Genomic DNA, 27,475 nt, shown 5'->3' with positions numbered 1-27,475 from the left:
AGGAATGCAAAAAATAAAAATAAGTCCGGACTAACAAAAAGAAATAACATCTAAAAAGAAGTATTCGCTATCCCAAAGAAAGGAATAAAGGCTGAAATCCAAATGTGTTGGTCCCGGAATGGGAAGGCATGGATTACATTCCGGGGTGATTGCATTATTTAACAACTCTGTTTTACACACATTGAAAATCAAATTCTTAATGTTACGACAGAATACTTTAAAGTAAAAAAAAATTTTAAAATCAATGATTAAAAATATATTATAAAACTGAAATTTGGCATTTTTCATTTGTTTCAATAGCAGAAAATTCAAATTTGATAATCATATTTAACCTTTGTTTCAACATGGAAAAGGAAGGTTCGTTTTTTAAGGCTTTTGTTGTTGTACTGAACAGCATGCCTTTTATTAAACAATATTAATATTTATATAAATGAATAACTAGGTTTTAAATAATCATAAGAGCAAAAAATATAAGACAAAAATTTTGTAAATACTTCCTTTATATCAATCTACCAAAACAAATTTAAAATGTCTCTTTAAACAAAGACATAATCTTGTTAAACTTTGACCTTCAAACTTTAACATACCTAACCCCTGTAAAATTGTTTATCAGGAACAAAAATATAAATGTGGAATACAATGTGCTTGTTCCTCGTAAAATTTTTTGTGTGGAGGTTAATACAAAAGAAGTACTTAAACATTTTGTATTTTCTCTTAATTTTCTCCTATTTTTTTGCATTGTAAAGGTGATCTGGACTATTTGTAAGGCTTCATGTTTCATGCTCGATGAGTAGTTACTTAAAAATCTATCGCAAGATTCCAGAATCCTAAATAGAAATTTTAATACCTCTAAATAACTCGATCCCTGTAGAAAATTCTCTTTTACCCTAAATAAAAGAATCTTGTAAAGCCCGAAGTTTTGTTCAAAGTTGTTCTGGGTTATTGGGAAGTTCCTTAAAACTCGAAAACAAAACGTCCAAGTTCAGAAGGTGTTTACAATTTGCACGATTCCTGGCCCTAGACGTGAAATTTTCACCAGGTTCCGATGTGTGCTCCAAGACTCAAGACTCTAGCTCTCCAGGAAGTTACTTACTAATGGATTGCAAAGTCTCTAAACTGATATAAAGGAATTTAATATGCTAACAATATTAAAAACTTGAAGTGCTTGCTGATTCATCTTTATTATCATGTGCGCGTATAAAGAACAGTGTAGTTCACACACCTTATTAATATTTTATTATATTATATTAATTTAAAAAAGCACTTTTAGAGAGAACAAATAACATCATTAATCAAAAATTGCTGAATTCCATTGCTAGAATTCTAAATTGCAAATTTAAGCGCTATTTTATATGTTGAAGATAAATGAGCAAAGTCTTTAACAAGCTTCAAATCATGTTTATACCTTTCATGAAAATAAATGAGACATTAAATCACGAAACTCAAAAAGGTAGGTTCTTAAAAGTGAAGAGATAGAACCACCAATATATATATATATATATATATATATATATACCGAATTGATCAGGATGACGATCTGAGTTGATTTAGCCATGTCCGTCTGTCTGTTTGAATGAAAATTAGTTCCCCAATTCCTGAGCTATTTTGACAAATTATTGGCAGGTATATTTCGGTGTCGCATTAGACATTTGTCGCAATTCCGCAATTTATCAGTTAGAAGCTTTAAGTTTCACCAAATGCTTTTGTATATGACACATATTGTTGTCTGAAAAAATGGTAGAGATCGATCTATTGTATATGGGCTATAAACCGGTTGTTCAGATAAGGAGCTCTTCCTCATTCCTGGCCTATTTGAGTAGCTAGAAGCTAAAAGCTTCATCAGTTACTTACGTATACGTCATATATTGTTCATATAAGGGACTCATGGTCATAGCTATCTCATGTAGACCACAAGAAACGTGCAAATTTGTATCTCCACACAAAGTACCGATTTATTTTTTATTTATTGAAATTTTCGCTTATGTATGTACATATATATATGTACATATTTTCTCTATATATTACATATCTTACACAACCGATTATTTAGATATTACGGATTGCATTAGATTATTGTTCAGCTCCATTCATGAAAGGTATAAAGACAGTCCCGCCCCTATATATTTTGTTTAAAATCAGAGTTTTTATAGAACTGAATGCTTATGTACTTTAATTTTTTATAGATACCCTTTTTCAAGAAAATTTTATTACATAAAATATAAAAAAATATCTTCTATAGGGTAGCTATGTCACTAACCAATGTCTATACTTTGTTTTTATATATCGTATATGTATTATAAAACTAAATCGTTAAACATCGATTTAATGTTATGGCTCCACGCAGAAACCTCCTATTTAATTACAGTTTTTTTATATGCCGTGTGAGATATATAATTTCGATACAATTTGAAGAAATCTTACTAGGGGCGTATAAAATTACTAAAACATGGTAAAAAAATCATAAGATTGTAGTTTACACAGCTATAAATCAACAAGGAATCACTCGATGGAAATATTTATTACTAGCAGCTAAACTTTGAATTATTAACCTTCGTTATGCTAAAAAAAAATTATTGGGTCCATCCTAATATAACCAAAACTTCCTAAACAAAAATTTAATTTATTTATTTATTTATTTATTTATCTCGTTTTAATCTAGAAAATGTGAACATTTTCATACAGATTACAAGAAAAAAAAATAGACACACAGTTATTTAATCGTAAAAACTAAAAACTACCTAAAAGTTTACGTACATAAGTCATTTAATATCGATTTAAACATATGTTTTGTGGAGGAAAAGTCCAGACCCACAGGATTTGATAGCATATTAAACTCTTTTAAAGCTCTCGAAATTGGAGCATTAGACGCGTAATTTGTTCTAACCGTGTCCAACCAGAAAGTGTCGTATTTCAAATAAAAGCAGTTTGTGTGTATGTGTTCGCTTGCAATCGTCTATTCAAACATTCGATCAGCGAAAGCATTCGATGAAATCCCATGTTAGATTAGATTAAATGGCTCCATTTTTTAATTGTTTTTTTTTCGAGTTTGTTTCGTGAATTTTTTGCTTAAAAATCGCATTGGTAATCTTATTTCGCTACAAATAACGTACCGGAATTTTTTTGATTCTTCTTATAAAGCGGAAAGTAGGTACCCTCTTCGAATATTTATTTTTAAAAAAATCTTTACACTTCAATCTCTTGAATATATTGTGAAAAAATGTTAACTACTTTGTAAAATATAGGGCTGGGAGTAGCCGAATATTCGAATACCCGGTTAATATTCGTTTGCAAAACTCCGGATATCCATATTTATGAAGATTGCTTTAATACCCGTATTTTCGGATATCCAATGAAAGCAGCAAACTGATATAGCATATTCGTGAATTTAGCAGTACCAACAATACTTGTTTGGCCTGAACCAATGCACTGTGAGTTCTGCCTTCTCGGGATTAGATAAAGAAGCAAAAAAAGTGTGTCTTACAGTAAATGCGGGCAAAGGGAATAAACTTGCTGTTGTCTAGTAAAGAATCGGCGCACTTGCGCCAAGGCAGCCACGTCACTGTTGACGTATAAAAATTCGAAACTGAAGGATTTCGTATATTCGATAACCAGCATTAACAAGGTCCTCTCTACAATTTGCTTATCACACATGTCCTGATGTATGTCTCGAAATCATGGGCGGTATCAGGAGAAGATCTGATGGCTCTTGGGGTGTTCGAGAAAAAAGATCTCCGGAAGATTTATGGTCTTGTTCATGACGCCGATGGCGAGCATCGAAGGAGGTATAATGATAATAAAGCCTTCGCTGGCTACGTCATGTTATGCGCGGAACCAGAGGAATGGCGAGAACTCCACGGAGATGGTGAGAGACAGGTGGAGGAAGATTTGACCTCCCGAGGTGCTTGCAATTGGCGTCAGATTTCGCAAACAGGGACAACAGGCGTGACTTGTTACGAAACGGCCAAAATCGCTTAGAGAGTTAAGCACCAAATAATGATAATGATGAACAACAATACTTAAATGCCGGCAGTATTTATTATTCCAATTAACAGTGAATACAAATAAAATAATTAAAAAAAAATTTTCAGTTAAACGGTTTTATTGAAAACAATACTTACATTAAGTTACAATAATACTAAAAGCTAGAAAATAATTAGGTAGGTCCTAGGGACTAGTCATCACACTCCTCATCAATCATGGGCGTTGGTCAGACAATTCAATAAAAGCATTGAGCGCGTTAAATTTCTAAAAATGTTAGGGGTAGCATAACCTAATTAAGGTTCAGTTGGTCTTACTTATGAGTATAAATAGAATAAAGACTAAAACTTTATTTAATTGCCTGTTATTTCTCATTCTATTTAGTTCATTTAGTGACTCCTTATTACAAGGACTCTTTTCTGACAATTTGCTACAATCTAAGTTATCAATACATAATCCTTCCAAAGACTTTACTCGAATCAGCGGCACGTATGCTTGTCCTTCCTCGAATTCCAAAGTATTTTGATGTCACTTCTACCGGACTGTATGTAATATTTGTTCCAAATATGAGCCAAATCGGACCATAGGATTTTTTTGAATATATCGATACTCGCGCCACCTAGCGGGAGTTTTTTCACAAAGCGATATCTATTTTCGTATGCAATACGTATTCCAAATATGAATATATCGATCCTTCTGACACCTAGCGGGATTTTTTTTTTCACAAAGCGATTTCTATTTTCGTTGTAATATGTGTTCCAAATATGACCCAAATCGGTCCACAAATACATTTTTTTTAATATTTCGATCCATGCTCTCGGAATTTTTTTCTTATTATTGCGTTGTCATCGGGTTCTGAACTATATTCCAAGTTACAAGCGTGTAGCTTATCGGCAAGTTTCTTAAATTTCAATTAAAAAATTCTGTTCACTACACAGAGTCAAACTAAATAAATCCACTTAAGAAAGGCTCGTATTGAGAAATGTCTTATTTTGAACTATTCTTATTGTGGTGTAAGAAAACGTTAGCCGGTATGATTTTGCCATTATAAACAAACACGTTAGGGAATGCAATAGCATCTACGGCACCGAAAACACACATTTTTAGAGGCTGTTGAAAAGGTAGGTACCCCAAGCTAAGTTTTGGCGAGTTTCGACAGAATCGGAAATATTAGTTCACGATCTTGCAACCAATTTTTGGCATTTATACAGTGGTTTATTTGTTCTTAGAACACGTAGCGCTAAAATTCGTATTATTCCTCCCTTGCGACACTCTTATATCATTTAGGATTATATTCATGGCGGTTAGATATTCATGAATCCGTAGGGGACACCACCAGCCCCCGCCCAAATGTACGATGTGTGTCACGAATGCAAGCGCCGAAAGGTCTTTTTCAACATTACGTCGGTTGAAAACGTGGCCCAGAACGACTGTGTTTCAGCAAAGATTGGTCGGTCTGGCGTTGCTGAATATACATTCTGACATTGAAGTGAAACCAGAAGATATCGTTGAACGATTCGCGAATCAGAGAGGACATAGAATAGTTTTATAGTGCGTGCTTCATTTTGAGTGCAAATTTCTGAAACGGATCACTTAAGAACCTGATAATTTATTTTTGAGCAACAGAAGTATTATTTGATAGCTGTCGATAATACAAACAAATGCTTATCTCCGATTTTTCCAAAAAAATCTGTCCTTAATAATTGCCATTTGAGTTTTTAGTCTTCTTTCTTTTGAAGTTGAGTAGCAGCCTATAGGCTTCACCGATTTTGACAATTCAAACACCAATTTACTTGTAATTAAAAACTCTTTAAAAACACATTTTTTATTTCTGTGAAATAATTTTCTATTTTTAAAATTGCAAAAATCGTTGATTCTAGATATTTTCATTTGAACACTTGAAGATTTTCTATGCAAAATTTTATTTTTCAAATACTTTACAGAACAAAAGTGAAATATCCAAAGAAAACAAATATTCAAATGTCCAATACTTAAAGTATTTGAAAAATAAAATTTTGTATGGAAAATCTTCAAGTCCAAGGTGTGCAAATGAAAATATCTAGCATCAATATTGCGGGCCATTTTTTTCTCAACGGAATATCATAGAGAGTAAAATTTTACATATGTGGTTTTCCTTGCGTGCAAAAATGTGCTCCAGAACAATTTTTCTTGTACGGTTTTTATTTTAAAAATAGAAATTTATTTCACAGAAATAAAAAATGTGCTCTTAAAGATTTTTTAATTATAAGCAAATTGGTGTTTGAATTTTGAAAATCGGTGGAGCCTATCGGCTGCTATTTAACTTTAAAAGAAAAAGGACAAAGAAAATTCAAATGGCGATAATTAAGGATACATGTTGTTTTTATTATCGATAGCTATAAAATAATACCTTTGTTGCTCAAAAATAAATGATGACTTTTTCGGTGATCACTTTCACAAATTTTCACTCTGTATTTAAATATAACATTTATTTACATTGTTATTATTACATTGTTTTAATAAAAAATTATATGAGTATGAAATGTATACACCAAATAAAAAACACAAAAAGTATTTAAAAACAGCATACATACATACTTTCGAAAATACTTTGAAATCGAAAGCTTAAATATCAAAAGGAAACATTCAAAAAAACTTTAGCATTTTTCTTGGGCATGAAAATAGCAGTAGGCACAAAATTTTGGCATTTCACAATGCATGGCAATTTATACATGAATACCGCTTTTATAAAAAAAAAAATTTATGAAACTTTTTGATACCATTCCCCGCTTAGAAAAATTTTCTTGTAATTGAAAAACCTTATTTCTAAAATTTTGATGTTGCTTTGCCCGTGATGTGAACCCAGGGCATACGGTGTGGTGGGCGGAGAACGCTACCATCACACCACGGTGGGCGCCAGAGCAATAAACATAAAACGCAAGTGCCATTGTACTAAAAAGCGTTATTACAAACTAGAAATAGCTTATTACCTGCATCTACGCACTTTTACAAAATCTTTTATATAATAGAAGGCGATTTAACAGATTTAGTCTATTTTTACTGAAAATTTTTCCTGTTCATTTGCACCAAATTTTTCGTCGAGTAATAGCTCCAGAAACGTGGGAAATGCATTGTAAGAAAGGGGAAGTGCCACGCCCATTTTTTCAACATTTGAATTTTTTCCCATTTCTTGTTATAATGCCACAAAATACTATTGGCACAAAACTATTTTTCGCTAAGATTTAACTTATTATTTTTGCCTACGACCCTTTTTTAGAGTCATTTATATAAAAGTGTGCGTGGTCCTTAACCAATCTTATCCATTTTAACTAGAAATATTTCCTGCAATAATGTAAATATGTGAACCCAATTTTGTTACGATATGTAAATTTTTCTTCGAGTTATGGCTCCCGAAACATTGAAAATTACTTAGACAAAAAAGGAGCGGTGCCACACCAGAGAAAATAAAATTAGTGCACTTAGTCATGAGCCAAAAAATTTTGTCTAAATGTGTACTTAGTCAGGTACAGACAAATACTATGAGTGATTAGCACATAAAATAGAGTGCCCCGTAACACATATGTCTCATACATATATGACATTGTTGAGTATACACTGATGTCATAGTCCCTTTAATTCAGTAGCACGTTGATTTCGTGTATAATACACTGTATACTTCGTTTATCATCGGTTTTACTTTGGCGCTGTATTCAGTTTAGTTTCGTGTACATCGTTGTGTTGCTAGCGCCAGAAGACTGATATGACCTTATTCATTTTATTGCACTGTTAGTCTTACTTATTCCAATTAGTGTTTTCGTATAATACAGTTGACTTTTGACAGACAATTGAGTACTGAACTGCTTCGTGGGTTATGAGCGATTATTCATTTTACGAAGCATGACTATGTAAGTGTGTGTTAGTAGATATAGGTGCTTGATATTCTTTGTTTGCATACGCACTAATACTAACTTTTTGCTTAGTCCACTAATAACCTTAAAAGATGAGTAATTGCAGTCACTGTGCCACACCCATTTTCAAAAATTTTAGTGTTTTCCAATTTAGTGTTATAATTCAATTTAGAAAGTAAAATTCTATTGATACAAAGCTCTTTTTCGCTAAGATATAGCTTATTATTTTCGGCTATCTCGTCAATTTTTCTACAAATATTTCCTGCTATTGGGAAAATTTGTATACCCATACATAGCTTATTTTTTTCGCCCACGACCATTTTAAAAATCTTTTATATAAAAGTGGGCGTAGTCCTTAACCAATTTCGTTAATTTTTCTTCAAAGCATTCCTTATAGCAAAGGCAACCTCTCTGCCGAACTTTGTTACGATAAGTTTAACGGTTTTTGATTTATGATTAATAATATTTGTAAAATTGATTTTATCACAAGTGGGCGGTGCAACGCCCATTTTAAACATTTTTTTTTTCAAATTTTTATCAAGACTCTTAATATCAGTCCACGCGTCGAAGTTCAACATTCTAGGTCTATTATTTACTAAATAAACAAGTTTTTTGTGTTTTCCAAAATGTTATATATATAAAAAGTGGGCGTAGTTATGATCCGATTTCGCTCATTTTGAATACCAATCTCAATATTTACTCAAGTTATCGTGTTAACGGGCAGACGGAAGGACGAACGGACGGACGGACGGACGGACATGGCTCAATCAATTTTTTTTTCGATAATGATGATTTTGATATATGGAAGTCTATATCTATTTCGATTCCTTTATACCTGTGCAACCAACCGTTATCCAATCAAAGTTATAATACCCTGTGTACAAGTACAACTGGGTATAAAAAAACAGCCTCGTACCACTAATTGATAAAAAGAAATCGCCTAAATATTTTAAAAATCTGTGGTATCCAATTATTATCATTTTTATAACTTTTTATACGATGAATTATTTTCATACTCAGAACAACTAATTTTGCTAATCACACAAAGTCATGAAAGGAAATTTTTCTTCTATCAAGAGATATCAGGAAAACAAACAGTAAGGAAGGCTAAGTTCGGGTATAAAAAAAAATTACAAACTTATTTGCCAAATTACAGCTTGTAAACATTTTAAAATACCTGCTTTTAAAAGTGAGCGGTTCCACGCCCAGTGTCCAAAATTTTACTTATTTTCTATTCTGCGTCGTAAGGTCAACCCACCTACCAAGTTTCATCGCTTTATCCGTCTTTGGAAATGAATTATCGCACACTTTCGGTTTTTCGAAATTCTCGATATCGAAAAAGTGGGCGTGGTCATAGTCCGATTTCGTGCATTTTAAATAGCGATCTGAGATGAGTGCCCAGGAACTTACATACCAAATTTCATTAAGATACCTCGAAATTTACTCTAGTTATATAGAAGTCTATATCTATCTCGATTAGTTTATGCAGTTACGGAGTACCGTAATGCGAACAAAATTAATATACTCTGTGAGCTCTGCTCAGCTGGGTATAAAAAAGCCACCAAATCACCTTAACGTAACAGAAGGGATAACAGAGAGGCCTTACTTGAACTTATGTAAACCTTTTTGAATTGTGCAAAATCCATTTTATATACTGAGAGGAGTCTGATTTGGTGAAACTCCCATATGTGTATACTTATATAAAAAACTTAAAAGTTCAGCTTTGCTTTATCTTCATCTAATTATCTAAGTCATTACTTCATATAAGAGATATACGCCGCCGCCGCCGCGCCGATAATTTGACATTCGGCGGGGCGTTACTATACATTCAACTCGTTTAAGACTGTTTAGGCCATTAATTGTTCATGTCGAAAATAGGTCGAAAGTGTTATCAACGGATGTGCATCACTCCAGTTATAAGAAACTAATTGCGAAATTTAACTCTTTCTGTTCAAAAGTTATTTAAAAAAACAGGCGTCTTCGGTGTCAGCTTAACACGGACTTTGCATCGCCCAATTCACCAAGTTATTAAAACAAAACACTAAAAGAAAAGTTATATAATATATTTATATGCTCACTTTGCATATTTTTTTTCAAAAAATTAATGATGAATAATGAATTTAAATAAAATGACCCAAGGCGTTTCAAATTGTCCTCAAGTTGTTAAAAAAAGCAAAAAGGTGCCGATTTAAAAAAAAAATTATATTGCGATTGGCTGAAAGAATAAGCGAAATCAGTGATGCAAAATCCTTTGGTAGGTTCTAGGGGCATAAACACTCCTTTGAAATGTTTCTTACCTCGTACTTAAGTTGAGGATATATACGTATGAAAAGGGTTTGAAAAATACTTGGCCTTACATTCAAACATTTTTTGTTTATATGCGAAATTATACAATAGCGTCTGAAATGTTAATTTTGATCTTCGCACTTCATCCTTCAACACACAAGTCTCCCGGTTTGATATTTCCTAAAGTTGGCGGCCCTATCCAAAACTAGACCCTTGGAATGAATCACATTGATTATAGCCTATCAACAAAGTTTAAATATCACCTACACGCTACGGCTCCTTTTACAAATGTGAATACGTAGGCAGGTGAGGCTTTGCCCTTCGCTAGAACACTCAAAGTGGTGAAGCAAAAGCTTTCCCCTGACAGTCGAACTAATGACCGTGTGTGATACTACCCTAGCGTAGTCGTCAGTCGATCTAGTCATAAGGCCGGCAAATAGCAGTAAACATCTTGCAACTTAAAATCGGTCGACTTTCATTCTAAAATATCGGTTTGATTTAACCAAGACTATTGAAATCAATGAAACGTCTGCAAACTTTTGTCTACATTTTAAAAATTGTATCCAGGGTCCTTGTAAAATTTTAATTATGTACATGCGGCGAAGATTATACGATTTTCACCCATTACGAAATGACTTTCACTTAGATTGATTATGATTTCGAAGGCGGCATCCTTGGCCGTATAGTCACTCCCTAACGTTTCAAGGTATGAGTTCGAAGTCGCAGTCCTATGGCTTCTGTGCTGACATATGGTGTGAGGGTCAGGAGGTGTGGTAGTGACTGGTGCTCGGGATTGCTACCGTTCGCACATCGAGAATTGTAGCTCTTAAAAACAGCCGAAAAAACTGGAGGCGCCCTGTGCTACGGGAGTCATGAGTATTAAAAGACCATTAATAGCAACCGTAAGTCGCCTTTGTGCGTGACCGCCAAGGAGCCACAAATGATTTAAAGAAATTGTGTTCGCGACGATTATTAGGAGTTAACCCTAGGTGAAACTACGCCTTGCACGGGATATGCAGACAAAAGTGTGGCTATTTTATGTATATCTATTTATTTTCAGCAGACGCAGCAGTATCAATTCCAAGGACCGGGGTTAGGAAGCCTCTCTGGAGTAAGTGGACGAGGGACAATCCCTCCGAAATGAGTTACTCCTGAAAATTTTTTAAAGGTCTGCGAGATCCTGAGGCAAAAACCCAGGATCTTTCCGAAATGGCCAACACGTTGATTTCCTTAAATACATATAAACAAAACCTTTCCTAAATACTATTTTTTTAAATAGAAAAATCAAGGTTTTTAAAGTAAGACCACCGGCGTCTGCCGGCGCGCCGCCCACGCCGCCGCCGCCGGTATATAATAGAGCCTACGCCGCAGCCGCCTCTACTTCATATACAACTTAGCTAAACCCTGTAAACAAAATTGCAAACGTTTAAGTAAACTAATTTTTAAACATAATTTTTGCGAAGCGGTAACTTTCAAGCTTCAGCAGTATACCTGATTAGCTGCGCCTCCAAATTGCTTATAAAAAGTCTTTTACAACTCAGATGGTAACACAGAAAATTTACAGCATTCCACAAGTAGGCACAATGTATGCCACAGCTGCAAATAATCAATCCGCCAAAATGACAGCCACATATCCATGTGTTTAAAATTTGTTTTACGTCTTCCTCTTTTTCTGCCTTAATTAAATGTTAATTGCAACTTTTTTGCAGCATCCGCAGCAATGAGATCGAAATAAAAATTTGTGTCACTTCAAATGCAATTAAAAATGCAAAAATTAAAAACAAAGTCAAAATATTAATTGCAAAAATGTGATGCTGTGGGCTGATTAATGTGAGGCACTGTGTCTAAGAATGTATGTAGTACAACTAGCAAGGTGAGGCCATTAAACACCGCAAAAACAATAAAGCATTTCTCGCGTACATACATACATACATGTGTGATTGTGTGTGTTTGGCTATATTAATTTGGCATGATTTGCTGACAAAAAGCAACTTGCAAAAACAAGTAAGGAAGGCTTAGTTCGGGTGTAACCGAATATTACATACCCAGCTGAGAGCTTAGTTGCGTTGGTTTCGTAGGATATCGTAGATGGTTTATAATTGGTTTTTAATTCCATATCACATACGTTAGGGAAATATCGACCAAATTGTAGGCCAAGGGTGACGATTTTTCGTCATCCTTTGTCAAATAAGGGAAAATCACCATGTAGGGAAATGAACTTAAGGTAACCCTGGAATGTGTTTGTATGACATGGGTATCAAATGAAAGGTATTAGAGAGTATTCTAAAAGGGAGTGGGCCTTAGTTCTATAGGTGAACGCCATTTCGAGATATCGCCATAAAGGTGGACCGGGGGTGACTCTAGAATGTGTTTGTACGAAATGGGTATCAAATGAAAGGTGGTAATGAATATTTTAAAACGGAGCGATCCTTAGTTCTATAGGTGGACGCCTTTTCGAGATATCGCCATAAAGATGGACCAGAGGTGAATCTAGAATGTATTTGTACGATATGGTTATCAAATAAAAGGTGTTAATGAGTATTTTAAAATGGAGTGCGCCTTAGTTCTATGGGGGGACGCCTTTTCGAGATATCGTAATAAAAGTGCACTGGAGGCGACTCTAGAATGTGCTTGTACGTTATGAGTATCAAATTAAACGTATTAATGAGGGCTTTCAAAGGGAGTGGGCCTTAGTTGTTTATGTGATATCGACCAAAATTTGGACCATTGTGGGATTTCGGCCATTTTTTACACCAATACAAACTGAGTTCAGATAAGTACGTGGCATAAGTTTAGTAAAGATATATCCATTTTTGCTCAAGTTATCGTGTTAAGGTCCGAGCGGAAGGACAGACCGTCGACTCAGTATAAAAACTGGGCATGGCTTCAACCGATTTCGCCCATTTTCACAGAAAATATCGTCATAGAAGCTATGCCCTTATCAAATTTCACAAGGATTGGTAAATTTTTGTTTGACTTATGGCATTAAAAGTATTCTCGTCAAATTAAATGAAAAAGGGAGGGGCCACCCCCATTTTGAAATTTTCTTTTATTTTTGTATTTTGTTGCACCATATCATTACTGGGGTTGAATGTTGACATAATTTACTTATATACTGTTAAGATATTAAATTTCTTGTTAAAATTTTACTTAAAATATTTTTTTTTTAATGGGCGTGTTCATTCGATGTTGCTAATTATACCTTTCATGAAAATGAAATGGTATATTAATTTCGTCACGAAACCGAAAATTGTAAGTCCTTAGAGGAAAATAGATAGACCCACCATTAAGTATACCGAAATAATCAGGTTGAAGAGCTGAGTTGATTTAGCCATGTCCGTCTGTCCGTCTGTCTGTTTGTATGCAAACTAGTCCCTCAATTTTTGAGATATCTTGATAAAATTTGGTGAGCGGGTGTATTTGGGTGTCCGATTAGACATTTGTCGTAACCGACCGGATCGGACCACTATAGCATATATCCTCCATACAACCGATTTTTCAGAAAAAGAGGATTTTTGTAATATCTTACCCAATTTAACAGATTGAAGCTTCAAACTTCACCATATACTTTGGTATATTGCGCATATTGTTGCCCGAAAAAATTGATGAGATCGGTCATATATATAGTATATATCCCTCACAACCGATTGGTCAGATAAGGAACATTTCGTAATTACTGCCCTATTTTAAGAGCTAGAGGCTTCAAATTTCAACAAATGCTTACGTATATAGCATATATTGTTGTCTGAAAAATCATAAAGAGCGGTGGTATATATAGTATATATATGGTGGTATATATAGTATATATATATAGTATATATATATATATATATTTTCGCAAATTTTAGCCCCATTTTAACAGCTATAAGCTTCAAATTTCATCGAAACGTACGTGAAAAAATCATAGAGATCGGTTGTATATATAGTATATATCTCATACAACCGATTGTTCAGATAAGAAACTTTTCGCAATTTCTACCCCATTTTAACAGCTATAAGCTTCAAATTTCACCCATTGCTTACGTATATAGCATATATTGTTGTCTGAAAAAATCATAGAGATCGGTTGTATATATAGTATATATCTCATACAACCGATAGTTCAGATAAGTAACTTTTCGCAATTTCTACCCCATTTTAACAGCTCTAAGCTTCAAATTTCACCGATTGCTTACGCATATAGCATATATTATTGTCTGAAAAAATCATAGAGATCGGTTGTATATATAGTATATATCTCATACAACCGATTGTTCAGATAAGAAATTTTTCGCAATTTCTACCCCATTTTAACAGCTATAAGCTTCAAATTTCACCAAATGCTTACGTGTATAGCATATATTGATGTCTGAAAAAATCATTGAGATCGGTGGTATACATAGTATATATCTCATACAACCGATTGTTCAGATAAGTAACTTTGCGCAATTTCTGCCCCGTTTTAACAGCTAGAAGCTTCAAATTTCACAAAATGCTTACGTATATAGCATATATTTTTATCTGAAAAAATCATAGAGATCGGTGGTATATATATTATATACTTCATATAAACTGTCATTTTTGCCCCTTTTTTACGGCTAGAAGCTTCAAAATTCATCAAATTTCATCAAATAGTTACGTTTACGTCATATATTTTTGAAATACGTGATTCGTAGTCATAGTTTTTACATGCAGACCACAAAAAACGTGAAGCTTTGCATCCTCACACAAAGAACCTACCTATTTTTTATTTTATATTTATCTTAAAAATCGTTTAGGTATGTAGATCTGTTCACTAGATATTTCTTATCTTATACATCCGATTATTCGGAGATTACGAACGGGATAAAATTATTGTTGAGCCCCATTCATGAAAGGTATGAAGTCTTCGGCATAGCCGAAGACAGTCCCGTCCTTACTTGTTTTTATTAAGAACACATATAGTAATAGGGTTAAAGTTCCTGCCAAATTTCATCATGACTGCCAAATTACAGCTTGCAAAACCTACCTCCTTTTAAAAGTAGGCGGTTCCACGCCCATTCGCCATTATCGCACTTTTTCGGGTTTTCGCAATTTTCTATATCGAAAATGTGGACGTGGTTATATTCCGATTTCGTTCATTTTAAGTAGCGATCTGAGATCAGTGCCCAGGAATCTGCATACCAAATTTCATTAAGATACCTCAAAATTTACTCAGGTTATGGTCTTTTTTCACTCAGATTATTTTGATATATAGAAGTCTATATATATCTTTATTAGTTTATGCCGTTACGTATTACCGTTATGCGAACAAAACTAATATACTCTGTGAGCTCTGCTCAGCTGAGTATAACAAGCACAAAAATTTTGGGCCAACCTAAAATCTTACGAAGATAATTTGACGTTGTGAGTGAGATTAACATAAACAGCAACAATCAATCGCATATTCACACAAACATACATAGAATATCGTATTATGCAAACTTGCAATACAAATCACGACGAATATTTAAATCCGAAATAATTCGCAGCAATCACATAATTGCAGCTACAAAATGTTCACTAAAAGACAAAACACTATGAGAATTAAAGGTTTATTGTCAATAATTTAGTTAAGCATTTTTTAGTTCGCCAATTCTTTCCACTAATCCTTGCACTTTATTTTACAGCAACTCTTTTTGTCTAAAATTTTTTGTCCACTTCTAATTGAGTGTCTTTTAAATTGGTACACAATTATTATCTTAAGTGGCAAATAAACACTGCAATCTGTGTGAACTATGGCAGGTGTGGCATTACCGCCACTTCCTATGGCAATAAAATATAGCCAATGGTACAGCACAAAAACCACCTCCCTTTTTCAGAAGTTTGCATAAAATCTCGAAAGGATACCAAGCTTTGCTCACAGATTGTTATACTCAGCTGATTGTTATACAGAGCTCACAGAGTATATTAACTTTGTTCGCATAACGGCAATCCGTAACGACATAAACTAATCGAGATAGATATAGGCTTCTATATATTAAAATGATCTGGGCGAAAAAAGAAATTTATTTAGCCATGTCCGTCCGTCCGTCTGTAAACACGATATCTTGATGAAATTTGGTATGTGGATTCCTGGGCACTCATCTCAGATCGCTATTTAAAATGAACGAAATCGGACTATAACCACGTCCACATTTTCGATATAGAAAATTTCGAAAAATCCAAAAAGTGCGATAATTCATAACCAAAGACGAATAAAGTGATGAAACTTGGTAGCTAAGTTGACCTTATGACGTAGAATAGAAAATTAGTAAAGCTTGGCACAATGGGCGTGGCACCGCCTACTTTCCAAAGAAGGTAATTTGAAAGTTTTGCAAGCCGTAATTTGACAGTCGTTGAAGATATCAAGATGAAATTTGGCAGGCACGTTACTCCTATTACTATATGTGTGCTAAATAAAAATTAGCAAAATCGGATGACAAACACGCCCACTTAAAAATAAAAACATATTTTTAAAATCAAATTTACAGTATATAAGTGGATTATGTCAACATTCAACTCCAGTAATGATATCGTGCAACAAAATACAAAAATAAAAGAAAATTTCAAAATGGGGGTGGCTCCGCCCTTTTTCATTTAATTCGTCTAGAATACTTTTAAGCCCATAAGTCCTTTATATTAAGTCGCTTTCATGTTTGTCCCCTCATTTCCATACGAATTTTTGACCCACGGAAAAGTCTTTTTCGGTAACTACCCGTTGAGCTAGACACTTGATACTTAGAACATAGTTCAGATCTGAGAGACATTACAATGAAGGTGAAAAAAAATCCGCTAGGTGGCGCACGGATTGAAATATAAAGAAAATTAATTTTAAAATGGAAATTTTGCGATCGACTTTTAACTAACTTCTCGGCCATCCAGAGACTTGAAACTTAGCACATAGTTTGCGAGTCGATGGCACTATAATTCGTGGAAAACAAAATGCCGCCAGGTGGCAACCGAATCGAGATAAATGAAAGTCCCTGAAAAAACGCAGGGAATCTTGCAATCGATTTTTGAGTAACTTCCCGGTGAGCTGGAGATATGAAACTTGAGCCGTGAGTCACAACCCGGTGAAAATGCAATAATTTATCAAAAAAATTCCGCTAGGTGGCGCATGGATCGAGATATTAGGAAAATTAATTTTAATTTTGGAATCTTTCAATCCATTTTTAACTAACTTTCCGGTTACCTAGAGACTTGTAACTTAGCACATAGTTTGCGAGTCGATGGCACTATTATTCTTGGAAAACAAAATGCCGCCAGGTGGCAAACGAATCGAGATAAATGAAAATCCCTGAAAAAACGCAGGGAATCTTGCAATCGATTTTTGAGTAACTTCCCGGTGAGCTGGAGATATGAAACTTGAGCCGTGAGTCACAACCCGGTGAAAATGCAATATTTTATCAAAAAAATTCCGCTAGGTGGCGCATGGATCGAGATATTAGGAAAATTAATTTTAATTTTGGAATCTTTCAATCCATTTTTAACTAACTTTCCGGTTACCTAGAGACTTGTAACTTAGCACCTAGTTCGAGACCCGGTGGCAACAAAATGTACAGAAAACAAAACTCCGCTAGGTGGCGCGCTAAGTGAGACATACAAATCTTTGAAAAACCAGGGGAATCTTGCAGTCGATTTTTGAGTTACTTTCCGGAGAGCTGGAGATATGAAACTTGAGCCGTAAGTCAGAACCCGGTGACAATGCAATATTTTATCAAAAAAATTCCACTAGGTGACGCATGGATCGAGATATTAGGAAAATTAATTTTAATTTGGGAATCTTTCAAACCATTTTTAACTAACTTTCCGGTTACCTAAAGACTTGTAACTTAGCACATATTTCGAGACCCAGTGACAATACAATTTAAAGAAAACAAAGTTCCGCTAGGTGGCGTGCTAATTGGGATAACTAGAAATCCATGAAAAGCGAGGGGAATCTTACGACCGATTTTTGAGTAACTTTCCGGTGAGCTAGAGACTTGAAATTTGGGCCGTAGGTTAGAACCCGGTGACAATGCAACATTTGATCCAAAAAAAAATTCGCTAGGTTGCACGCGGATCGATATAGTAAGAAAAATTTTAATTTGGGAATCTTTCAATCCATTTTTAACTAGCTTCCCGATTACCTAGAGATTTGAAACTTGGCGCTTAGTTAGAGGCCTGGTGACAATACAACTTATAGAAAACAAAGTTCCGCTAGGTGGCGCGCTAGTCAAGATAACTACAAATCTTTTAAAAACGGGGGAATCCTCCGATCGATTTTCGAGTAACTTCCCGATGAGCTAGAGGCATGAAACTTGGACCGTAAGTCAGAACCCGGTGACAATGAAATATTTTATCAAAAAAATTCCGCTAGGTGGCGCATGGATCGAGATATTGAGAAAAATAATTTTAAATTGGGAATCTTGCAATCGATTTTTAACTAACTTCTTGGATACCTAGAGACTTGAAACCTTAAATTTAATTTAAAACTCGGTGACAGTGCAATGTTTGATCAAAAAATGTGAGCTACGTAACACACAAGTCGAACTGTTTAGAAGATTAGGCCATACCTTCATGGCTAGCCTCCTGAGTGTTGCAGGCGTTATAGAATTCCACCTCGTTGAAGGCCAAACTCAATGCACGTCTTTGCATGCTTTTAGGTGTACGCTACTTTCACCACGATTCTTTTAGACTTTCAGGCGTATGCGAATTTCACCACATTTTTCAGCTGTGCAAATTAAGTAGCTGACAAATGAGGTGGAATTCTCTTGTTATGATGCGAGGTGGAATTCTGTTGTTTTCGCCAGTGTTGTCTGCGAAAATTCCACTAATTCTATTAAATCTTGCTATTTTGAACAAATAAATAAAGATAAGAATTTTCACTTAGGAATTACTTAAATTACTAATGAAAGTTGCACTTGCCTTTTTGTAGGCAGTAATAAAAAATTGAAAATAAAAAGATGATAAAAAAATTTAAAGGACTACCTTTATATAAATGGGCCAAAAAATAGAAGGCAATTTTTCCTTTATTACAGACATAGTCCTGTTGAATTTTGACTAAAAAACTTTAACAATAGCTCTTGAAAAGAATTTTGGGATTTAAAATTATTAAGGTAGAGTGCGTGTTTAAATTTTAAATAATCAATTAGTTAATCACAAGTACACGGTTTGCCTTAAATTGAAAGATTGCGCTCCACCTTTATAGTTTTAAATGCTAAAATTCTTTTACAAGAGCTATTGTTAAAGTTTTTTAGTCAAAATTCAACAGGACTATGTCTGTAATAAAGGAAAAATTTCCTTCTATTTTTTGGTCCATTTATATAAAGGTAGTCCTTAAAATTTTTGTTATCATATTTTTTTATAATTTAATTTATACAGAGTAATATACACGTAACTATTATAGTTTATTTGTTGTAATAGATTTTTCTCACAATGAAATTTAGGCGTTAAAATCGAAAGTGTTTATTTCATAAGCCCACCAATCCGGCTCAAAGCATCGTACATTTGTTTATTTGTATATTTCATGACTTCTCTCACTTTTCGCACCTTTCAACTCTTGTTCAACTTTTGCTTTCAGTTAGTAACAAATATGCAGAAAATGCAGGAGATATAAAAACAATTTAATCAATTTTTCTCCTCCACTTTTCACGCTGCCCAACTCAACACTCATACATGCAAATGCTCACAGATCTAAGCCACAAGTCTACATTCATCCTGAAATGCTTTGGCATTGTTGTTGTTACTCTCGATTTTCAGCATAATTATACTCAGTTGAGCAGAGCTCACAGAGTATATTAAGTTTGATTGGATAACGGTTGGTTGTACATATATAAAGGAATCGAGATAGATATAGACTTCCATATATCAAAATAATCAGGATCGAAAAAAAATTTGATTGAGCCATGTCCGTCCGTCCGTCCGTCCGTCCGTCCGTCCGTCCGTTAACACGATAACTTGAGTAAATTTTGAGGTAACTTGATGAAATTTGGTACGTAGGTTGCTGAGCACTCATCTCAGATCGCTATTTAAAATGAACGATATCGGACTATAACCACGCCCACTTTTTCGATATCGAAAATTTCGTAAAACCGAAAAAGTGCGATAATTCATTACCAAAGACAGATAAAGCGACGAAACTTGGTAGATGAGTTGAATTTATGACGCAGAATAGAAAATTAGTAAAATTTTGGACAATGGGCGTGGCACCGCCCACTTTTAAAAGAAGGTAATTTATAAATTTTGCAAGCTGTAATTTGTCAGTCGTTGAAGATATCATGATGAAATTTGGCAGGGACGTTACTCCTATTACTATATGTACGCCTAATAAAAATTAGCAAAATCGGACAAGGACCACGCCCACTTTTAAAAAAAAATTTTTTTTAAAGTAAAATTTTAACAAAAAATTTAATATCTTTACAGTATATAAGTAAATTATGTCAACATTCAACTCCAGTAATGACATCGTGCAACAAAATAGAAAAATAAAAGAAAATTTCAAAATGGGCGTGGCTCCGCCCTTTTTCATTTAATTTGTCTAGGATACTTTTAACGCCATAAGTCAAACAAAAATTAACCAATCCGTTTGAAATTTGGTAGGGGCATAGATTTTATAATGTTAACTGTTCTCTGTGAAAACGGGCGAAATCGGTTGATGCCACGCCCAGTTTTTATACACAGTCGTCCGTCTGCCCTTCCGCATGGCCGTTAACACGATAACTTGAGTTAATTTTGAGGTAACTTTATGAAATTTGGCATGTAGGTTCCTGAGCACTCATCTCAGATCACTATTTAAAATGAACAATATCGGACTATAACCACGCCCACTTTTTCGATATCGAAAATTTCGTAAAACCGAAAAAGTGCGATAATTCATTACCAAAAACAGATAAAGCGACGAAACTTGGTAGATGAGTTGAATTTGTGACGCAGAATGGAAAATTAGTAAAATTTTGGACAATGGGCGTGGAACCGCCCACTTTTAAAAGAAGGTAATTAAAAAATTTTGCAAGCTGTAATTTGTCAGTCGTTGAAGATATCATGATGAAATTTGGCAGGGACGTTACTCCTATTACTATATGTACGCCTAATAAAAATTAGCAAAATCGGAGAAGGACCACGCCCACTTTAAAAAAAAATTTTTTAAAGTAAAATTTTAACAAAAAATTTTATATCTTAACAGTATATAAGTAAATTATGTCAACATTCAACTCCAGTAATGACATGGTGCAACAAAATACAAAAATAAAAGAAAATTTCAAAATGGGCGTGGCTCCGCCCTTTTTCATTTAATTTGTCTAGGATACTTTTAACGCCATAAGTCGAACAAAAATTAACCAATCCTTTTGAAATTTGGTAGGGGCATAGATTTTATGATGTTAACTGTTTTCTGTGAAAACGGGCGAAATCGGTTTATGCCACGCCCAGTTTTTATACACAGTCTTTCGTCTGTCCTTCCGCATGGCCGTTAACACGATAACTTGAGCAAAAATCGACATATCTTTAATGAACTTAGTTCACGTACTTACTTGAACTCACTTTATTTTGGTATGAAAAATCCGACAATGACCACGCCCACTTTTTCGATATCGAAAATTACGAAAAATGAAAAAAATGCCATAATTCTATACCAAATACGAAAAAAGGGATGAAACATGCTGAGGTAATTGGATTGGTTTATTGACACGAAATATAACTTTAGAAAAAACTTTATAAAATGGTTGTGACACCTACCATATTAAGTAGAAGAAAATGAAAAAGTTCCGCAGGGCGGAATAAAAAACCCTTAACATCTTGGCAGGTATTACATATATAAATAAATTAGCGGTATCCAACAGATGATGTTCTGTGTCACCCTGGTCCACATTTTGGTCGCGATCTGGAAAACGCCTTCACATATACAACTACCACCACTCCCTTTTAAAACTCTCATTAATACCTTTAATTTGATACCCATATCGTACAAACACATTCTAGAGTCACCCTGGTCCACCTTTATGGCGATATTTCGAAACGGCGTCCACCTATAGAACTAAGGCCCACTCCCTTTTAAAATACTCATTAACACCTTTCTTTTGATACCCATATTGTACAAACAAATTCTAGGGTCACCCCTGGTCCACCTTTATGGCGATATCTCGAAACGGCGTCCACCTATGGAACTAAGGATTACTCCCTTTTAAAATACTCATTAACACCTTTCTTTTGATACCCATATTGTACAAACAAATTCTAGGGTCACCCCTGGTCCACCTTTATGGCGGTATCTCGAAACGGCGTCCACCTATGGAACTAAGGATTACTCCCTTTTAAAATACTCATTAACACCTTTCATTTGATACCCATATCGTACAAACGCATTCTAGAGTCAACCCTGATCCACCTTTATGGCTATATCCCCAAATGGCGTCCACCTATAGAACTATGGCCCACTCCCTCATAAAATACTCTTTAACACCTTTCATTTGATACCCATATCGTACAAACGCATTCTAGAGTCACCCCTGTTCCACCTTTATGGCGATATCTCGAAAAGGCGACCACCTATACAACAACCACCACTCCTTTTTAAAACCCTCATTAATACCTTTAATTTGACACCCATATCGTACAAACACATTCTAGAGTCACCCCTGGTCCACCTTTATGGCGATATTTCGAAACGGCGTCCACCTATAGAACTAAGGCCCACTCCCTTTTAAAATACTCATTAACACCATTCGTTTGAAGCCCATATTGTACAAACAAATTCTAGGGTCACCCCTGGTCCACCTTTGTGGCGATATCTCGAAACGGCGTCCACCTATGGAACTAAGGATTACTCCCTTTTAAAATACTCATTAACACCTTTCTTTTGATACCCATATTGTACAAACAAATTCTAGGGTCACCCCTGGTCCACCTTTGTGGCGATATCTCGAAACGGCGTCCACCTATGGAACTAAGGATTACTCCCTTTTAAAATACTCATTAACACCTTTCTTTTGATACCCATATTGTACAAACAAATTCTAGGGTCACCCCTGGTCCACCTTTATGGCGATATCTCGAAACTGCATCCACCTATGGGACTAAGGATAACTCCCTTTTAAAATACTCATTAACACCTTTCATTTGATACCCATATCGTACAAACGCATTCTAGAGTCACCCCTGGTCCACCTTTATGGCGATATCTCGAAAAGGCGACCACCTATACAACTACCACCTCTCCCTTTTAAAACCCTCATTAATACCTTTAATTTGATACCCATATAGTACAAACAAATTCTAGGGTCACACCTGATCCACCTTTATGGCGTTATCTCGAAACGGTGTCCACCTCTGGAACTAAGCATCACTCCCTTTTAAACTACTCATTAACACCTTTCTTTTGATACCCATATTGTACAAACAAATTCTAGGGTCACCCCTGTTCCACCTTTATGGCGATATCTCGAAACGGCGTCCACCTATGGAACTAAGGATTACTCCCTTTTAAAATACTCGTTAACACCTTTCATTTGATACCCATATCGTACAAGCGCATTCTAGAGTCAACCTGATCCACCTTTATGGCTATATCTCAAAAAGGCGACCACTTATACAACTACCACCACTCTCTTTTAAAACCCTCATTAATACCTTTAATTTGATACCCATATCGTACAAACAAATTCTAGGGTCACACCTGGTCCACCTTTATGGCGATATCTCGAAACGGCGTCCACCTGTGGAACTAAGCATCACTGCCTTTTAAAATACTCATTAACACCTTTCTTTTGATACCCATATTGTACAAACAAATTCTAGGGTCACCCCTGGTCCACCTTTATGGCGATATCTCGAAACGGCGTCCACCTATGGAACTAAGGATTACTCCCTTTTAAAATACTCGTTAACACCTTTCATTTGATACCCATATCGTACAAACGCATTCTAGAGTCACCCCTGGTCCACCTTTATGGCGATATCTCGAAAAGGCGACCACCTATACAACTACCACCTCTCCCTTTTAAAACCCTCATTAATACCTTTAATTTGATACCCATATAGTACAAACAAATTCTAGGGTCACACCTGGTCCACCTTTATGGCGTTATCTCGAAACGGTGTCCACCTCTGGAACTAAGCATCACTCCCTTTTAAACTACTCATTAACACCTTTCTTTTGATACCCATATTGTACAAACAAATTCTAGGGTCACCCCTGTTCCACCTTTATGGCGATATCTCGAAACGGCGTCCACCTATGGAACTAAGGATTACTCCCTTTTAAAATACTTGTTAACACCTTTCATTTGATACCCATATCGTACAAGCGCATTCTAGAGTCAACCTGATCCACCTTTATGGCTATATCTCAAAAAGGCGACCACTTATACAACTACCACCACTCTCTTTTAAAACCCTCATTAATACCTTTAATTTGATACCCATATCGTACAAACAAATTCTAGGGTCACACCTGGTCCACCTTTATGGCGATATCTCGAAACGGCGTCCACCTGTGGAACTAAGCATCACTGCCTTTTAAAATACTCATTAACACCTTTCTTTTGATACCCATATTGTACAAACAAATTCTAGGGTCACCCCTGGTCCACCTTTATGGCGATATCTCGAAACGGCGTCCACCTATGGAACTAAGGATTACTCCCTTTTAAAATACTCGTTAACACCTTTCATTTGATACCCATATCGTACAAACGCATTCTAGAGTCACCCCTGGTCCACCTTTATGGCGATATCTCGAAAAGGCGACCACCTATACAACTACCACCTCTCCCTTTTAAAACCCTCATTAATACCTTTAATTTGATACCCATATCGTACAAACAAATTCTAGGGTCACCCCTGGTCCACCTTTATGGCGGTATCTCGAAACGGCGTCCACCTATGGAACTAAGGATTACTCCCTTTTAAAATACTCATTAACACCTTTCATTTGATACCCATATCGTACAAACGCATTCTAGAGTCACCCCTGGTCCACCTTTATGGCGATATCTCGAAAAGGCGACCACCTATACAACTACCACCTCTCCCTTTTAAAACCCTCATTAATACCTTTAATTTGATACCCATATAGTACAAACAAATTCTAGGGTCACACCTGGTCCACCTTTATGGCGATATCTCGAAACGGTGTCCACCTCTGGAACTAAGCATCACTCCCTTTTAAACTACTCATTAACACCTTTCTTTTGATACCCATATTGTACAAACAAATTCTAGGGTCACCCCTGGTCCACCTTTATGGCGATATCTCGAAACGGCGTCCACCTATGGAACTAAGGATTACTCCCTTTTAAAATACTCGTTAACACCTTTCTTTTGATACCCATATTGTACAAACAAATTCTAGGGTCACCCCTGGTCCACCTTTATGGCGGTATCTCGAAACGGCGTCCACCTATGGAACTAAGGATTACTCCCTTTTAAAATACTCATTAACACCTTTCATTTGATACCCATATCGTACAAACGCATTCTAGAGTCAACCTGATCCACCTTTATGGCTATAACCCTAAATGGCGTCCACCTATAGAACTATGGCCCACTCCCTCATAAAATACTCTTTAATGCCTTTCATTTGATACACATGTCATACAAACACATTCCAGGGTTTCCCTCGGTTCATTTTCCTACATGGTTATTTTCCCTTATGTTGTCACCATAGCTCTCAACTGAGTATGTAATGTTCGGTTACACCCGAACTTAACCTTCCTTACTTGTTTTTTGCTACCTTTTTCTTTATCGTTCACTTTTTCTGCTTCACTTATTCATTGGTATTTATGCGCTTAACTGAATTAGTTTACATTAGATTTTGTTAGAGTTGTTGTTCCAATGCGCTCAAATGTGTTAAAGTGTGCGCTAATCGCATGCGCAGCGGTCATGCAATGCCCATTTGTAAAGCGCACCAATAGCGAATAATAGGGGGACTCATGTAACCTTATAAATGCCTTTTAAAGTGTGTAAACGTATAAATTTATCTAGTGCGTAAACGAGCTGTCAAATTTTGTATGTACGCGCACATTTCATTATGTAAACGCGGTAAACTCAAAGGAATGCAACCTTGCAGATATTACAGCAGGCATTTTCATCAGAAATCTCCAACATCAGAAGGTAAAGACGTTTTAGTTTCGATTTTTCACTTAGTATTGGCATTTTTTAATTTGTATAACAATCAAAAAAAATTTTGTATGATTTTAATAATCGGGGATTGCCCATATTGCTTTTTTAAATGTATGAAAACATTTATTTGAAGCAATTTTTTAATTTTATAATTTATTTAATAATTTGGGAAACATTTTTTTGTCACGTTGTTTAAATTTTTCCCAAATTATTAAAAAAAAAATTTTGTTGGGAAATAATACAGCTGATCGAAAATCAAGTGTATCAAGAATATTAATAGGTGCGTTCATATAACAGTGTGTGTAAATGGATATAATTTTACACCTTATAAATTTATATGCTTTTATGAGTCCCCTAATATGTTGTTGTAAAAGTGAAAGATAAGCAAGTAAGGAAGGCTAAGTTAGGGTGCAACCGAACATTACATACTCAGCTGAGAGCTTTGGAAATAAGGGAAAATCACGATTTAGGAAAATGAACCTAGGGTAACCCTGGAATGTGTTTGTATGACATGGGTATCAAATGGAAGGTATTAAAGAGTATTTTAAAAGGGAGTGGGCCATAGTTCTATAGGTGGACGCCATTTAGGGATATCGCCATATAGGTGGACCAGGGGTGGCTCTCGAATGTGTTTGTACGATATGGGTATCAAATGAAAGTGGTAATGAGTATTTAAAAAGGAATAGGCCTTACTTTTATAGATGGACGCCTTTTCTAGATATCGCCATAAAGGTGGACCAGGGGTAACTCTAGAATGTGTTTGTACAATATGGGTATCAAATGAAAGGTCTTAATGATTATTAAAACGTAGTGGGCCTTAGTTCTTTAGGTGGACGCCATTTAGGGATATCGCCATAAAGTGGATCAGGGTTGACTCTAGAATTTGTTTGTACGATATGGGTATCAAATGAAAGGTGTTAATGAGTATTTTAAAAGGGAGTAATCCTTAGTTCCATAGGTGGACGCCGTTTCGAGATACCGCCATAAAGGTGGACCAGGGGTGACCCTAGAATTTGTTTGTACAATATGGGTATCAAAAGAAAGGTGTTAATGAGTATTTTAAAAGGGAGTAATCCTTAGTTCCATAGGTGGACGCCATTTAGGGATATCGCCATATAGGTGGACCAGGGGTGGCTCTAGAATGTGTTTGTACGATATGGGTATCAAATGAAAGTGGTAATGAGTATTTAAAAGGGAATGGGCCTTAGTTCTTTAGGTGGACGCCTTTTCGAGATATCCCATAAAGG

General features: G+C 35.4%; 1 protein-coding gene across 4 annotated transcripts in view; it reads left to right on the top strand.

Annotated features, from left to right (window-relative positions):
* The window catches only part of LOC137251003 (uncharacterized), a 155,082-nt gene that overhangs the window by 1,113 nt on the left and 126,494 nt on the right, over positions 1–27,475 (top strand). The window lies entirely within an intron of this gene.

Source organism: Eurosta solidaginis, chromosome 4, assembly GCF_040869045.1.
Source record: "Eurosta solidaginis isolate ZX-2024a chromosome 4, ASM4086904v1, whole genome shotgun sequence".
Lineage (NCBI taxonomy): Eukaryota > Metazoa > Arthropoda > Insecta > Diptera > Tephritidae > Eurosta > Eurosta solidaginis.
This window is presented reverse-complemented; position numbering and strand designations above follow the sequence as displayed.